Source organism: Manis javanica, chromosome 16 (assembly GCF_040802235.1).
Source record: "Manis javanica isolate MJ-LG chromosome 16, MJ_LKY, whole genome shotgun sequence".
NCBI classification, from domain to species: domain Eukaryota; kingdom Metazoa; phylum Chordata; class Mammalia; order Pholidota; family Manidae; genus Manis; species Manis javanica.
Window position 1 is genome coordinate 36,027,639 of NC_133171.1, and position 18,222 is coordinate 36,045,860.

The 18,222-nt window shown below is 35.4% G+C and overlaps 1 long non-coding RNA gene across 1 annotated transcript in view; it reads right to left on the reverse strand.

Moving 5' to 3' along the window:
• Positions 1–18,222, reverse strand: part of LOC140846793 (uncharacterized) — a 156,947-nt gene that overhangs the window by 45,966 nt on the left and 92,759 nt on the right. The window lies entirely within an intron of this gene.

Consider the following 18,222-nt stretch of genomic DNA (forward strand, 5'->3'; position numbering starts at 1 on the left):
TTTGTGTGAGGAGAACTAATAGTAATTGCTGCTTTCCGCTGAGCCCATCATTTTAAATGAACCACCTCTTTTAATCCTTATGATGACATCATGATGTATCTATACCAAGTCGAGCAGCCAGTATTTCAAATTAGGTCGGTTTAAGCCTAAGTCTATACTATTTCCACTAAGCCAAGCTAACATGCTGATAAATGAGACATATTCCAGGCAATGTGCTACATGATTTTTAAGTTTTCTCTTTTAAGGGTGCCATTGGTTGATAAAAATCTGGAAATGTATTTTGTTGATCTATTCTGATCTCATAGTTTCTCACTTTTATATCAGAAACTATGAGACCAGAATTAAGCACTCCAACCTGTGCTGAAATAAATGTACTCATGAAGCCACAAAGAGATACTTAAGATTCCAAAATAAAGTGAACACTAGAGACTTGGGAAGGGTTCTTAAAGACTAAACTTATTCCTTCGGCATGGTTTTACAGAGTGTCAATCTAACGTAATGGCAGCAACAATTAATTTTTTCCCTTTGTAATTTTTCAAAAGATGTGTTATCCCCGTCTGGTAATTACATTAACAAAAATCACCTAATTTTCACATTGCATTTAACACCATTGCCCATTTTGATGCAAATGTTTGTAAAACATGTATTCTTACTTAATCTAGAAAGTAGGGATTATATCTTTTTCCATCTTCATATATGATTTAAGATGCCAACTTTATAAATAACCCCAATAATGCTGAGAAATATAAAATAATAAAGTCAGTCTGTTTTAGAAATTGTATTAGTATGTTAACAAGTTAAAAACAAAGTCACCAAACTTATTATGAATATCTCACTTTCAGAGACAAAGATCATACACTCCTTTTAGATTAGCTTTTTCTAGATTAGCTTTTTTAACAGTTGGACTCATTTTTTAAAATATATATATTTGTCTTGAGTCTTCAATTTTAAACAAGATCCTCAATTCTTCACTATTAAAGATGAAGAATTTTTATTACTATACTCCTGAGCATCATTCTTCAAATGATAGAGATGATACATACATATCAATATCAATGTTTTATGTATATGTGTCTCAGTGTTATATGATATAAATATATTTTTTAAAAATATTTGTAATTTTAAATTACATGCTTATAGCTCTATTTTTGTTCCAATAACTGTATCAGTATTTTCTCAACTCTCCTGTGGAAGATGAGAGTCTTATCTCTACACTTCACTCTTCCTTTTTCCCCCTTCTTCCCCTGAGACTCTTTCTACATTTCTACCCTATTATCACCAAGATTGCAGAAACTGACACTATTCTGCATCTAAATGAAAATCACCCACTGTTAATCCATCAGTTCTCTCTGTGATAAACTAATAAAAAGTTCATTTAAATTTTGTCCATCTAAATTTAGGCTGATAGTAAATATGAGAATAGAAAATTAAAACAAAATTAGAAGGGAGCTCAAACACTAGCAAAAACTCTCCAATTTGTTACCCGTCCCCAGCTATTGATTCTTGTCCTTAATATGGGATAGATCTATATTGCTAGGCATTAGCACAATTGATATTCTTTCATTGCTGTTCTCTTTGTTTACTCAACAAATTGCATTATAAAACCTCCATCTGGAGATATCTCAATTAGAAACCATTTAGCTTTCCATGGGAACAAAGATATTGCTGGAATAGAAGAATAGATGCTTTTCCTACCTTAACTATGAAATATAGGTAATTTATTATTGAGATATATGCTATACGGTAATTTAGGTGGCTGACCATGGCCTTTCTGAAATGCCAAAGAAATAGGCCCTTGGAAGTGAATAATATTTAGAGCAGGACATATTCCCAAAGCCAGGGCATTGGGATATTTCGTTTGAGATAAATAGTCCTAAGTTTCTTATAGCTAAATGACCTGTGGCTCATATGATATTCTTACAAGAGATTTCAAGAGTCAAGGGTACAAGGATAAATAAATGCTGAAGAGATGAAAATTTGCAGTAGTATACAACAGACAACGTGACTTTGTCTCAAAAAAAAAATCAGTATGGATTCACAACCTATGATAATACTACAAATTAGAAATGCAAGGCCTTAAAGTGCAGCTCTATTAATATCATCCCTGATGTAGCTGAAGCAATTTCTATCCCCCATTTCCCATTCATATACACACGCACACAAATACAACATTCAATTAAAAGTAGGGCTCTAACCTTGTCAAGGTAATTTCTTAAAATCAAGGAAAGCAGTTAGCTTCACTTTCCGCATATGCCTATCAATTTATGTGAATCAAAAAGGTTTAACTGATAAAAGTAAAACAGATATTTTAAAGATATTCTATACCTTGCTTGATTTTTCTCATATGTTATGTATGTCGCAATGTGTGATGCAAATATATAACTGCACATTTGTCCTAACATGGAACAGCTGGATATGTCAGAGATTAAATGAAATACCCTAAGAAGCGAGTAAAAATTCAGAAATTATATATCTAGAGATATGTAATTATATCTGTATTATAATATATAAATGTAGATATCTATCTATCTATATATTCATAGCCACAGGCCATAAAAACAAAAAAAATCTTCCAATTCTGTGAATAAAATATAAAGGACACAAAAATTTGTATTTACCTATCCAAATCTCAACAGGATTTAGCTTTCATTGAAAAAAATGAGCAGTTGTTTAGAAACTCAACCAATCTTTCAATTCAAAATGAAAGGATACACAACAAATAATACATAAGAAAACTGAATAAGTTGCCTGCATGAAGATACCATGGCAGGAAGGAATGAAGGAGGACAGGAAAAAGAAGTCTTTATTTTATCATTCTACCGAATATGCTTTTCAATCTGGACACATAAATCAGATAAAATAGATGGCTGTGAATGGGGTTGGGAACCAAAAAGAAGAGGAAATTAGCTCTGCAACTGACGATCACTGTGAGCAGAACAGAGACGAAAAAAAAAGCAAATTAAAGATCTATAACTTGGAAGACACAAGTTTCACTGCAAATTTGCCATCTGGGTGATCTGCTGACACAGAAAATGGAATGTGGCAATATGAAACAAGAAGTGAACCCCAAGGCAGAAAACATGGTAAAATTAATACGAAAGCACTTCAGGACTGAATGACCAAATTAACAGCTACCCCAAGTCATACCTCAAACCATGACTACACCAGGCTGGATAAAAAAATTTTAGAAGTATCCAAAAAAACCCTCTTGTATTTTTTATTAATTAGATCCAGAAACATCTGATATAAAATAAAAGCTTAAATACTACTCACTCCCCTTCCCTCCCAAAATAAAGTAGAAAGAAATAATGGAACATAATAAGAAAAAAGGCAGATGAACGTATTTTAGTAAAAGATTTTCTTAAGGGAACAAAAGTTCAAGGAAATTGTAAACAAACTCAGAGATAAAAGAAGACACAACTAAACAGCTACAGAATGTGAAAAAATGTACAGTAAGACTTAAGAAATAAATAAAAGGTGGGCACATACAATAGGAACATTAGGGTCTTCTACATTCAGCCATTCTGAGATAATAAGAAATGAATTTACTGTCTCTTCTTAACCAGAGAACTAGATGAAATTTATGAAATAACAGTTTTTATCTATTCAAAAACAACCAATACAGAAATGTGAGCTTTAAGAGAAAGAAAATAAAGGAAGACTTAAAACCACTCCAACTTCGCATCAGAAAGCAAATTTCACAGAGCATGTTGATCTCACTGAGAACCATGGATAGATATCAGATTTCAGGGAATCTGAGGTGGTTGAAATTGCAGACTGAATTCCATATTACAGAGAACTAGACGGAAAAAAAAAGAGCTCCAGAAATCTTCCTGAGTCCCATAGAATTCATGTTGAATCAAAGATTCATACATGTAGGTTTTATCCATGAGGTCAGGCAAGGAACGAACAATTTTCTTTAGAGTAAATAATTCCTATAATTTGCAAAGAACCAGAACTCCTTTGAATTCCCACCTGCTAGATCAGAGAGATTCTGTTGAGTATTCAGGGCAAACCTTATGAGAGCACATCTAACAAATCCCTAGCACAATGGCTACTCCAGGCTTACTCTGAACAAAATTAAAAAATAAGATCCAAAAGGTCCAAGCTGAACAGCAAATAATTTAACTACTGACCAGAAAACAGACCAAAGGCCTTAAATATATGACAACAAAACTAGGCACTCAACAGCATCAAACCTGTGATGTCCAGCACCCAATCTAAACTAATATATCAAGAAGGATGAAAATGTGATCCATAGAGATGAGAAAAGTTATCTAATAGAAACAGACTCAGCAATGGCAGAAATGACGGCATTAACATAGAGGAATGTTAGCACTGTATTATAACTATGTTCAAGTATGGAAAGGAAAACAAACACAGTGAATGAGGTTAGAAATGAAAAATATAAAGGATAAAATCATAACTTCTAGAGATGACAAATGTAATATCTGAAACAAAATCCCCTAAGATTAACAACAGATAAGACAGTTCAAAAAAATAAGATGTCAGTGAACTCAAAAACATCAATAGAAACTATTCAAAATGAAACACAAGGAAAAAATGATTTTAGAAGTTGATGATAGTGATGCATAGGACAATCTCAAATGATCTAACATATTTGGAATTGGAATCCAAAAAGGAGACTTTGAATAGAAAAAATATTTGTAAAAACAATAAAATATTTTCCAAATTAGATGTAATTTATAAACCCACAGATACAAAACTGTATGCTGTCTATAAGAAATGTACTTTAAATATAATGATAGGAAGGAAAGGAAGTAAAAGTACATGACATGGAAACACCAATCCTAAGGATGGAATAGCTTTATTAATATATTAATAATATAGATTTCAGAAACAAGAATATTACCAGGAATAAGGAGAATAAGGAGAGTTTATTTCTTGTTTATAAACAAGACATGTGAATGTGAATGTACCCCAAAATGGAGCTTCAAAATACATAAGGCAAAAACAGCTGAAAAAGAATTATACAAATCCACAAAACTACTCATCAGTACTCAGTAACTTAGAAAAGAAGAAGGCAGAAATTCAGTAAGGATATAGAAGACCTTAGTTAGCCACTCAACCAAATTGACCCGGATGAAATTTATAGAAAGAGTCCTTCCAACAGTAGCACAATGCATATTGTGCTCTAGCTCTAAGGAACAGTGACCAAAGCATACCTAAGCTAGGGCATAAAAGTTTTATGAAAATAGCAATCGCAATCATACTGAATATGTTTGCAGCCATAATGAAACTAAATTAGAAACCAATAGCACAAAAATGTCTGGGAAAAAAAGTCCAAAATAAATAAACATTAAAGAGTATGTTACAAAATAACAAATGGTCTAAGGAAGAAATCATAAGGAAAATTAGAAAATATTCTTAAAAATAAATGAAAAAACAGATCAAAATTTGTGGCATTCAGCTAAGGCAGTGTTTAAAGGGAAATTTATAGTTTTAAATAAATTTAAATATTAGAAAAGAAGAAATGTCCAACCTCAATGCCATCAACTTTAATGTTAAAAAGCAAGAAAATGAAAAGAAAATTAAACACAAAATATACACCAGGGAGTAAATAATAAAGCACTGGAAAGGAAACCATCAACAAAATGGAAAGGCAACTTACTGAATGAAGAATATATTTGTAAATGATGTACCCAATACAGAGTTAATATCCAAAATCTATTAAAGAATTCATGCAACTCAACACCAAAAAGCACAAATAATCTGATTTAAAAATGGTCAGAGAACCAGTGACTGCAATGGGTTATAGGGGGGGGACTCGATAATAAGAGTGAATGCAATAACCACATTGTTTTTCTTGCGATACCTTCATAAGAGTGTATATCAATGATATCTTAATAAAAATAAACAAATGTCATATGCAAAAATATTTGTAAATGGTCAGAGAACCTGAAGAGACATTTTTCCAGTGAAGACATACAGATAACTAACACACATGAAAAGATGCTTAACATGACTAATTATCAGGGAAATGCAAATCAAAACCATAATGAGATACCACCTCACTCTAGACAGACTAGCTAATATCAAAAAAAAACAAGAAATAAGTGTTGGCAAGGATCTGAAGAAAAGGGAATCCTCATACATTGTTGGTAGGAATGTCAATTAGTGCAGCCACTATAGAAATGAGTATGGAGGTTTCTCAAAAAAACTAAAAATATAAATACTGTATGACCCAAAATTCAACCTTTGGGAATCTACCTAAAGAAAACAAAATTCCTAATTAAAAAAGATATATTCACTCCTGTGTTTATTTACCACAGCCCAGACATGGAAGCAACTGACATGTCCATTAGTAGATGAATAAAGAAGATGTGGTACATATATACAATGGAATGGGGGAGAGAGAGAGAGAGAGAGAGAGAGAGAGAGAGAGAGAGAGAGAGAGAGAGAGAGAGGGGAGAGTGATATATATATTTGGTGTCTCTTCCTCTTATTATAAGAATACTAGTTCCATTGGATTAGGGTTTTATGGCCTCACTGATTACTCCTAAAGGTTCTATCTCCAAATGCAATCACAATAGGGACTAGGGCTTCAATCTATGACTTTGTGGAGGCACACATTTCAGTCCATAACAAGTAGATTACACAAAAGTCATCTTAGCATAGTTATTAGAACCTAGTAAGTGTTCAACACATGTCTACTTTTAGTCCACTCATCCTAATTTCTGTTAATAGGGGAATGGAAATTAAAAATTTTTGGTGCTTACATGCCATTTAGGTCATTTTTTCCTTTCTTAATTATGATTATTTTATACTGTAAATCAAATATATCCTTATCTGGGAGGCTTTCCTAAGAACCGTCCTTTCCCAGTAAATTTTATAGCTTTCTCTTTGGTTAAAACTTTATACTGTGTACATACCTATATCATAGTACCTAACAGTCTATGTCTGAAATCTTAAAAAAATCTGTTTCCTCTATTGCGTTTATGAGATGTTTCCCTACAATATTTTATTCACTCCTAAGCATTCAATTCTTAATTCAGTGTCTATCAAGTGAGTATTGAATATATGTTTGTTGAATAAATGAATGACTCCTCTATTATCTGCTTGGATTCCCTTGATGTGTAGGACTTGGCTTGATAACAGCATTATTTTATCCAGAGATGATATATAAATGTAGTAGGACTCCCAGAGGAAAATTAACTACAAAAATCAAATACTGAAGATGGTGATCATTTAGTGAAAAAAAAAAATGTTAGAATGGGTGGGCTCTTTTTCCCTCTTAGGTTTACTGATGTGGGTAAAGCAATCTGAAAGTCAATAGGAAATAAATCTCAAAATTCAGTGTGATTTGGCTATGAAATATGCCTGTAATTCAAATCATATTTACCAAAATCAACCAGTATATATGCTAAAATCAAAACATCAGTCAGGATAGGAAAGAGAAAACATTCATCACAGTCTGAGATTTTTCCATTGCCCTAGTTCCTTAATAATGTACCCATTCCTTAATAATGTGTTAATGTATTAAGAATCTTTTAAATAAGGTGTATATTTTAGTTTCCAGGAAGTTCAATCTTAGGCTTTCATTTCTGTAAACTGTTATAAATATTAAAGATGTATACAGTGTTATTTGAAAGTGCCTCATAAAAAGACTTCTTTGTTTTATTTATAATTTAATTAATTTTATATAACTTTAAAAAGAAGAAAGCAAATATGGGATGGTATATTCAAAATACTGAAAAAAGAAAAACTTCCAACAAAGAATACTATACCTAGTAAAACTACCCTTCACTGAAAGGAAAAAGACTTTCCCAGATAAACAAAAACTGAGGGAGTTCATCACAACTAGACATGCCTTATACTAAGTGCTAAAGGAGTTCTTCAAGTTGAAATAAATAGGCACTAAGCAGAAACAGGAAATCATATCAAAAAATGAAATCTCACGGATACACAGATAAAGAATTATTGTAATGGTGGCACAAAAATCACTTTTAGCCCTTGCCTAACAGTTAATAACAAAAGTACTAAGAATAAATGCGACCACAAAAATTGGTTAGTGGATACCCAATATGAAAAGAAGTAAACCCTGACATCAATAACTGAAAGGGGGAGTAGTAAAAGTTTAGAGCTTTAGTATACAATTGAAGTTAAGTTGCTATCAGCTTGAAGTGGAATGTTGTAAGAGATTGATGCAAATCTCATGGTAACCACAAAGAAAAAGCCTAGAGTAACACAGAAAAGATAAAAATAGTCAATACATTTCATTTATTACACAAAATTAAACTATAAATATAGAAACACAGTGAAAGGAACAAAAGAACTACAAAACAGAAAACAACGAACAAATGGCAATAGTTCTTAGTTATCAATGGATTAAATTCACCAATCAAGATTCATAGAGTGGTCAAATGGATTAAAACAAAAACAAAACCAACAACAGAAAAAACAAGATCTAAATACATACTGTCTATAAGAGACTCACCTTAGATTTAGGGATACATGCAACCTGAATGTGAAGGAGGGCAGAAAAAAGATATTCTATGCAAATAATAACCAGAAAAGAACAGGGGTGTCTGTACTTAGACTATAAGTCAAAAACTTACAAAATCCAGAAAAGATCATTACATAATAATACAGATAATTCAACAGAAAGATATTACAATATAAATGTATTTGCATCCAACATCAAAGCACCTAATTATATAAAGCAAACACTGTCAGATCTGAAGGGGGAAATGGGCAGCAATAGAATGAATGAACCTGAAAGATATCAAGTGAAATAAACCAGTCACAGAAGGATAAACAGGACATGATTTCTCTTCTAGGAGGCATCGAAATAGTAAAACATATAGAAGTAGACAAAAGAATGGTGGTTACCAGGGGATGGGGGAAGGGCAGAGAGGGAGTTAGTGTTCAATGGGTATAAACTTACAGTTCCAGAGATCTTCTTTACAATATAGCTATTGTAGTTAAAAATAAAGATCGTGCACTTTAAAATTCGTTACGAGGGTAGATATATTTCATTGCCTGAGAAAAACTCCATTTCTCCTTTACTCTGTCTCAAAATAATTCTGACCCCAGATGTGTAAGTCTTCCGTATCAGGCAATTCTAGGACCCCAGCTGAGTGTCCTACAATTGAATTCTGCTACTAATGGAATTGAATGCAGACCCATTCATAAGCCCTCCCCCACTTCAAAAGCCAATCACATTCCAGATTCTCACCTGTGCTCCTGACCAACCAGCTGTGATCCAGGAGGTTCTCAAGACCTCCTCCTCAGGTTTGACCATTCACTAAAGCAGCTTACAGAACACAGGGAAACATGTTAATGATTTGTTTTATAAGATGATAGAGATGAACAGCCAGAAAAGACATTCAAAAGGCAAGGTCCAGAAGGGTCCTGAGTGCAGGAACTTTGGTCCCCATGAAACTGAAGTATGCCACCCTTCCAGCACATGGGTGGGTTTACCAGCCCAAAGGTCTCTGAACCCCATACTTTAGGGATTTTTATGAAGCCTTCATCAAATAAGCATTATTGATCATTAGGTCCATCTCCAGCCCCTTTCCCCTTCCTGGAGGATGGGGGTGGGACAGAAAGTTCCAACCTTCTAGTCATGCTTAGTCTTTCTCTGACTAGACTCTAACCAGGAGCCCACCAAGAATCACCTCCTTAGAACAAAAAATGGTCCTATCACCTAGGAAATCCCAAGGAATTTAGGAGCTCTGTGTCAGGAACCGGGGTCAAAGACCAAATACTAAAACAGAAGATGCTACTACTCTTATCTCTTAGGAAAATAGAAGGATTTTAGAAGCTCTGTGCCAGGAACCAGGGTCACAGACTAATAAGCATATTTTCTGCTATTCCACACTCATGTTAAGTATTCTTACTTCAAGAAAAAAGGGACACAAAGAAACTTCTGGAGATGATGGACATATTTATTATCTTGATTAACACAAGTGTATGGATGTATGTCCAAACTCATCAAACTATATAACTAGTTATGTGCAATTTTTTTGTAAACCAATTTTACTTCAATAAAGCTGGGGAAAGAATATAGAACAATGCCTTCCTGGCAAGAATATTCAAAATAAGTGAGTAATAAGGAAATATGCAAAGTGCAAAACAGTACACAAAAGGGAGCATTATAATTAAACTGCATTAGTTTTAGAAACGGTAATAATTCACTAAATTCACATGCTGCTTGTATTTGGGGAAAAGAGTTTAATTAAAGAGGTGTTTTGCCTTAAATTTTCAAACTCTTTTGTCACTATGTCATTACAATTCTCTTACTTAATTTTGTTTCCTCATGCGCGCCATTTAAATGCAATATAGCGTTCATTCTGTAGGCATAAACATTTAAATAGGTGTCTAGCCACTACCTAATTTTTTTGTCTCAGAACATTTTGGTACTATTAAGCTCATCTCCTTATTTCCCTCTTGGGTTTGAAACAATGATATCAGATGATGAAAACCCCATAATGAGAAATAAGGCCAATGGGCCATAAGAGTTGCTACAAAGGAGCTGTACTAAAACAGTTTATCATTACAAACATATCTGGGTTCTGTCATTTTACTTTTTTTACCCTGCTCTTGATTCTCATGTTCCAATGACTTATTTTGACTCAACCATTACTGGCAGTCCTCAGAGATCTTTTTATCTATGTATTTTTTTTTACCTGTGGACCTAGACTTCCGTCCACCTAACAAATAGTATGAAACCATAATGACCGCAAACACCCCAATTTCTAGGGTTCTAGAGCTCTTATTTGCTAGAGTCTCTCTTATTTGCTTCACTGCTTCATATCATTTTGGGGAAGAAAGTGGTAAATGAGTACACACATAAGATATTATACTCATGACTTTCTAATCAATTGTTCATACATTTAATACATATTTCCTGAGTGCTGGCATATGCTTGGCACTATTTCAGGTAGTCAGATACTTTGGGAGGAGAATTAAGGTAAACAACTCTCTGATACTCTCAGAATTTATAGGCCAGGAGGCATGGTTTTAACCCAGCCTTCGTTATATGCCTATCTTAATTAATTTCCCTAAAGTGACAATTTGCCATGGAGATTTGCATTAACTCTTTAATCTGGATTCTCAGGGCTGACTGTTTCTGGGAAGTTGCGCCAATGTGTATGGCTGCTAAAAACAACAAAGTAATGCCAAACATATATTCTACTCTAATAGAACCTCGAGAGAGAGAGAGAAAGAGAGAGACAGAGAGAGAGAGAGAGAGAGAGAGAGAGAGAGAAAGAGAGAGACAGAGAGAGAGAGAGAGAGAGTTCTCAGTATTTCATAGAAGGGCAATACAGCCATGACCTATGAGCTAGAGATACTCTGTTAAAGTTCTCTGATCCACAGCAATACCTCACTCATTATGTGAAGAGAAGAATAAACCCTAGTCTCCTTAGCTGAGACTTTCTGCAGACCACGTAATTCTTTTCTAGTAGTCAACTACTACTAGGTTCTCCTGGTGTAGTTGGCGAGAACAGCCTTTGCTAATATGATAGGACTGAGTACATAGGAAAGCTAGCTTTAGGGTATAAAAGAAAGCAGTACTTTAATGGCAGAACTCTTAACAGATGTTGGAGATCCCCCACTCATCTTTCTTGGGCTAAGTTTTCAACATGGATTGTGTGGCTCAGGAAATGTGCACGACTATGCTCAGAGCAGGATGTTGGGCTATTAAAGGTAGAATTATTTTTAATTTAAAAAATTTTTGTTACACTTTATTTCTTAGAGAAGTTTTAGGTTCACAGCAAAATTGAGCAGAAGGTACAGAGATTTCCCATATATCCCTGCCCCTATCTATATATTTCTCCCCCATTAGCCACATCCCATAAATTAGCATATTTATTATAATTGATGAATCTATACTGACACAACAGCATTACCCCAAGTCCATAGTTCATCTTGTGGTTCACTCCTGATGTTTTAGATTCTATGGGTTTGCACAAATGTATGATGTATATCCACACCATGAGAGTGTCAAACAAATATTTCACTGACTTAGAAATACTCTATGCTCCACCTATTCATTCTTCCCTCCCAACACCTGGCAGCCATTTATTTTTTTTACTGTCTCCAATTGTTTTTACCTTTTCCAAAGTGCCTTATAGTTGGAATCGTAAGTTTTGTAGCCTTTTCAGATTGGCTCTTTCTCTTAGTAACAGGCATTTAAGGTTCCTTGTTATCTTTCCTAAGGCCTTCTAAGTACATTTCTTCTTAGCACTGAATAGTATCCCACTGCCTGGATATAGCACAGTTTATTTATTCATTCACCTACTAAAGGACACTAAGGTTGCTTCCAAGTTTGGGTAATTATGAATAAAGCTGCTAATAACAGCCATTCCAGGTGTTTGTGTGGACGTGTCTTCAACTCCTTTGGATAAAAACCAAGCAGCGTGATTGATGGATGGCATGGTGAGAATATGTTTCCTTTTGCAGTGAACTGCCAAAATGTTCTTTCAAAATGGCTGTACAGTTCTGTATTCCCTGCAAGAAGGAATGAGACTTTCAATTGCTCCATGTGCTTGGCGGCATTTGGTGGTGTCGCGTTCTGGTTCCGGCCATGTTAATAGGTGTTTGGTGGTCTCTCATTGTTCTCATTTACATTTCCCTAGTGATGTATGACGTGAAATATCTTTTCATATACTTCTTTGCCATCAATATGTCTTATTTAGAGAAGTTTCTGATAAGGTCCTGGGCCCATTTTAAATCAGGTGGTTTGTTTTCTTAACAGCTTTTAAGATTCTGATGCTTGTTCAGTCTCTTCAAACTGTATTTTTGTCTTTTGAAATGCCTTATAATTCATTTATTTATAGCTGGACATGTCATGCTTTTGCCTTTTAGTAATGTGGTTATGTGATACGGGGGGCACAGAAAGCATCCTACGGTTTTGTGGTAAGTCTCATCTTTCAGTTAGTCTATCCTCTGGACTGTGAACTTTAAAATACTTCTCAGGCCCTCCCGTCTCGCACCACTTACGTGGGACAGGATGGCTAAAGCGGATTGGAACTGGGTATTTCCCTTCTCCCAAGTCAGTTACGCTCTGGTGAAACCTCCTCCAGTTAGTCTCTGGTTAGCTTCTCCTAAGGGCACATACCACGTGAGGGAGAACAGATTACTCTGGTATATTTCAAGGTGATTCCTTTTCCCTCCTCCCTGCTGAAATTATGAGGGCCTTTTTCGCTAATATTCACTGGGAGAATCCGGTGGAGCTCCAGGAAATAAAACTCACAAAACTGTGGGGACTCCGGGTGGCTGGGTTCCCCCGAGCTTAGACTCTCAGGCTTGATCACACTGAGCTTCCAGCTATTGATCAATTATGTGTATAGTTCAGGCTTTCCTACCCCAGTCCTGCAACTTCCTACAGAAGTTCGCTCTGATAAGCTCTGATTCTCTGTGTTTGTCTGTCTGTCTCTCCAATTTTAGGGAGCAGTTTGTTGTCTTGTGACCTCACTTCACTTATGGATAAGAAGAGTTGTTTTTTTTTTTTCCACTTTGTTCAACTTTTTACTTGTTAAGACAGATTAGTGACTTCTAAACTCCTTATATGTCAGACCAGTAACTGGAAGTCCATGCTTTCTTTTTAACAAATCTTAAAGGATAGAATATACAATCATTAGACTAGTTGATTGACCAAAATACTTGGAATTAAAACAAAAACAAAAACAGAAGAACTGGTATATTTGAAATATATTTTTTAAAAACAAAGAACAATGGATTCTTAAACACAGAAACAATATTGTAACATGGTAGGAAAATAGGCCTTGAAATTGAGGACTGAGGATTGGGTAGAGGGAATTCATAATAAGGGAGTCAGGTGCTGATAAATTCAAAGTGTACTCAAGTCAAGCACTGTGATGGAATATTTTCTACCACCACCTTTGTGACAGAGGAATCAATTCCTCTGAATAGCTACATCAAGTTTTATTCTCTGCTGTTCTCTTTCTAAAACACAGCTCTGACATACAAAAGTATTTCTGTTCTAAGCTTCCCTTCTATTGTCAAAATGCTCGCTAACCACCTTTGTGATTTCCTTTTTCACTTGTAGGCAGGTCACAGTGGTCTACCCTCATGCTGTTAGTATCACCCTAATGTTTAAGAACAAGGACACATGAAGTATTGAGGAATGATGGCCAAGGATTTGAGAGTATAATAAATAAAGATGCATATGAGGATACATATGTGCGCATCCTGGCAGACGCATTATATTTGCTGCCATGTGCTTAAAGAATTAAGCTCTGCTGTGATCCGTCATGTTGGAGGGTACATTTCTCTCCAGTGCTGGCTTCTATTATTTTTATTAAAATACTGCCTAATATTAAACTCTGCACAATCTGTTTAGCCTTTAATAAAAAAACAAGAAATTAAAAGTAATTTATATAAACTCAGAGTAAGTGCTAAAGTAACTTCTCTGCTAATTGAGTCAGTGAGTGGGTATAAATACGATGTGAAATAAGTCATAAATATGATATCCAAATCTTGACTATTTTCTGATTATTTTTTAAATGTGAGTCACTATTATAATTGTAACGAATAGAAAGCTACTCTTTAAAAATGTTTCATTTTGAGAAGTAGTACAAGTTCAAATATTACTAAAAAAAATCAAAATACTCTTTCTAAAGGACAAGTAACCAAATGTGGCGATTCCTGGAACTTAATATATTAAACAGAAGATCATTCTATAAAGGCAGCTGATTAATATTTTTCTAAAGTAGCATTTTTTCTTCTTATATATCTCTTTATTATAAAAATGCCTTGCTTTCAGAGTGGTATGGTAAAAAGAAGTTACAAAATATTTGTTGAAATCTGCTTTAAAAATTCATAGAGGTAGAATTAAAAATCACATTTTTCTCCTTAGTTTGAATGTTAGAAAATGACTTCAACTTGAATAAAGAGGTCTAATTTGAACTGTTTGGGGACCCTGTCAGAGCCACTGAATTATAGGAAGTACTACCTTGACAGCTAAATTTCTGCCCCTAAGTCATGGATAAAAATGGGGAGAATTATCTTCCATCAATGATTATTTCCAGAGAACTGGCCTTCCCCCAATTGTTTGACTTGCTCAAAATTCCTCTTTCCTCTCTCTATCTAATTCCAGAAATTTCACACTTTGAGAAAAGGATGTATTAAACCAAACTGCATGAGGCAATTTACAATTGCCCATGGTTAGGGTATTATTTCAAGCATAATTTCACTGTATGCACTCTGTTGTAGTTAGATTTAAAGTGGTCTGTCTTAGCTCCATAACTAGAGATACTGGCATACATTTTAAGGAACTAAGCAGATCCTTACATAATATACAATTGCATTTTCCTGCAACAGTAGTTCTCAAACTGTGGTCCAGTTTCTTATTTTCACTAAGTCCACAAGGTCAAAAATAATTAAACAATAAGAAAAAAGATGTTATGTTTTTCATGCTCATACTCTCATGAGCATACAGTGTGGTTTTGTAGAGGCTACATAATATGTGGTATTTCAACAGATTAAATGCTGAAGCAGATATGAGAAATTAACTGTTTTCTCTTAAGGCAAACATTAAAGGGATTTGTAAATGAGTTTAACAACTCCACTTTTCTCATTTAAGCTTTGTTTGGAAAACACAGTTTCGTTAATAAAAATATTTTTTGTGTGTGTGAAAACACAATGGATTTTTTATGTTGTTGTCACTCAAAATGACTAAATACATAAATGTTTTTAAAGCTTTCTCCATTTCCATGATGGCAAATATCTATAGATTGAACCCACATTAGCAAAGGCTCTTGGGGGCCCTCAATCAATTTTAAAATATTAAATAGTCCAAAGAGCAAAAAGCTTGAGAAATGCTCCCATAGTGGCATTATTTCCAAGACTTGCCCTGGCTCATTCATTTTACTTTAAGCCTCTAGATTTAGGTTACATATTTAAACCCTGTTCCAATATTTCAAGGAGCACAATTATTCTATAAAATCCACAGGTTTTACTCACCGGCCCTGGGTTAAATGACTTTTGTCACCAATCTGGATATATACCTAGATACCTTTTTGGTTAGGCACCTTGGTTTTAAATCTCAGAATGTGAAGGAAGTCAGCTCACATCTCTAAACCACGATATATTCTGCATAAAGCAAGCAGACTAGTTCTGCTAAAATGTGTAACAGCCGTGTCCTTCCCTTGTGCAGAACCCTCCCACAGCTTCCCCCTTCCCCAGAATCACAGAGTGAGCATGGCAGAGAGGGCCCTTCCTGCTCTGGTCCCATGACCTCTCCTAATACATCCCCTCCTACTACTCATAACTTTCACTAGTGCTTCTCTACCTACGCTGGCTTCCTTGTTGTTTCTTGGACAAACCAAGCATGTCACCACCTCAGGGCCTTTGCTCCTGCTGTTCTCTGTCTAGAATTCTGTTTCCCAAGACAGCCATGTGGTTGGCTCCTCATTTCCTCAAGTCTTTACTCAAAACTCATCTCCTCAGAGAGGCCTCCTCTACCTGCCCCATATTTTTAACCTCCTGGGCATTTCATACTCTACCTTATTCTATTGGTTCTCCTTGTTAGCAGTTACCTCTAACATGAAATACTCTGTCCTGTATTTTGTTTATTGTCTAAGGTAAGGTCCGTGACAACAGAGATTTTTATGGGTTTTGTTTATAACTATTTGACAATCTACGTTATTTTTTGTTATTTACTATTGCTGTTGTTATGTGTTGACATTAAGAAACTAGATCCCAAATAAGTGCATGGAAGGAACAGGCAGTTGCTAATCCCCAAGAGGCAGCACAGATAGAGGGAAGGAGAAGCACCCAGGAGGGAGGACGTCATCAGTAGGAATAGAACGAAATTCCTCAGGAAGGAAGTTCCCCTATGCTGGGTCCTGCACTGGGGCTGAGGAGGGGCCGATGGGTGCACTGGAGCAGGGAGGAATGCCAGAGAGGGTTCAGGGGTTCAGGCAAGAGCAGGCATGGGGTGACCTTTTATAATTTTTAAAAGCAATGTCATGTAGCAGAAAATTACAGAAATTTGCAGAATTGCAAGTCACTTGAATACTAAAGATTCAAGCAGTTTCAGGATGGTTCCACTCAGAAACCCAAAGGCTGACAGATTATAAAGGGGAGAGAAAAAAATTGGCAACAATGAGCGAGTGAAACCGAATCATCTTAAGTTACAGGGGAAATAGCTTCCAGACATGAAAGGGGCCCCACTGAAGGGAAGCGAACACTACACCAGTCAGCGGCAATTTGGCAGCATTTGAATACTTGACCAGAACTCATTTTTGCCTCTTCTGGCTCTAAGGACCACCAGCCTGGTATTTGGGGTGGATCCTTACAGATCTCACCCCAGGAGGGCCTGGTTTCTCTTTTCCACCTTCCTCCAGCCTGTGCATGCCCGAAGTCTGTTCTTCCCACTCCGAAGACTACGCGGGTTGTTCATTTGACTCTGTTACCTTGAATTTTTCTGTAATGATCCTTCCCTCCTTCCTCTTTCAGATTGCTATGCTTAATTCTTTTTCTTTCTCACATTTTAGGTTTCTTAGTTATGTTTTCAAAGTCCTTAAATAAATGAATCGCTTGCATGAAGCCCAGAAGAAGATTCTTAATACTGTCCTAAAATCCGAATATCTTTCTCTCTATATTATGTATTTCTGTTATTGGTACTACAGTTTCTCTGAACTTTAAAGACAAGTTCACTTGTAAAATGCTCAAGACCCCACATTTATGTCTAACTACCTCCACCTCTGGGATTGGGATAGAGGTACATATCCCAAATTCACTTCCACCCTTAGAGAACACGGTACTGCTTTCATTACTTCCCTCTCGCATGACATGCAATAAACCACCTGATATTTATAGCGATGCCCTTTTTTTCCTACATATGAACCCCTTTGAACTGAGAATTCTGATCCCTGTTCTGTAGAACACTGGGTTTTCAGTAGCATTTCTAAATTGGGGATTTGGACGGTTAAACCTTTCTCGATTACCCCTGTTCAATGTCACCTTACAGACGGCTTTTCAGCAGGAAAGATTTCTGCCACCTGTCGTCCTGTGTGCTGCCAAGTCTAAAATATTAGGTTTGCTTTCTGTCTGACTCTTTTCCTTGTCTTACCATTGAGATTTTTTTCATGGGCTGACCCACAGCATTCATCCAAAAGCCACAATAACAACCTCAAATGTCTGAATCAAGCATTACAAGTACGAATGTAACTGAAAAGCCAGTGAGTAATTTTCAATCCTTGTCAAATTAAGTGATTATGCATTTGT